The sequence below is a fragment of the Pterocles gutturalis genome, unplaced genomic scaffold (genome assembly GCF_000699245.1).
Source record: "Pterocles gutturalis isolate BGI_N339 unplaced genomic scaffold, ASM69924v1 scaffold34785, whole genome shotgun sequence".
NCBI classification, from domain to species: Eukaryota; Metazoa; Chordata; class Aves; order Pterocliformes; family Pteroclidae; genus Pterocles; species Pterocles gutturalis.
Window position 1 is genome coordinate 36,483 of NW_010139534.1, and position 461 is coordinate 36,943.

Consider the following 461-nt stretch of genomic DNA (forward strand, 5'->3'; position numbering starts at 1 on the left):
CTGTAAAGAGGTATGAGAGGTGTGGAGTCTGTCTTTCTCAACATAGTGTTAACACTTGAGCATCACATTGGTGCTTCATCCTGTTAAAATCAGCACAGGGGACTCCCTAGGTCACTGAAGCCTGCTGTCTGCAGTCCTAGCCCACCAGTCATCCATATTCTGCCTGGGAGGATGCACAGGAAGATGCATAAATGACGAGGAGCATTTTCAAACACACTGCAACTCAGACGTCCCAGGGGTAAACAGTGGGAGAGATAAAACGTGCACTGTCAAACACATGGACAGCTTAATGTCCATCTAGGATAATAAGTTAGGAAAGGTGTATTTTAATCTTACAATTCATGGGGAAGGCAGGCCAGGAAAGAGTATGGCTTTGCTGATGCCGATGCTATTGCTGATACACTTTCACACACTTCTGCAGTCACTTGCAGGCATGAATACAGAGTAGTTGCACTCAGTTT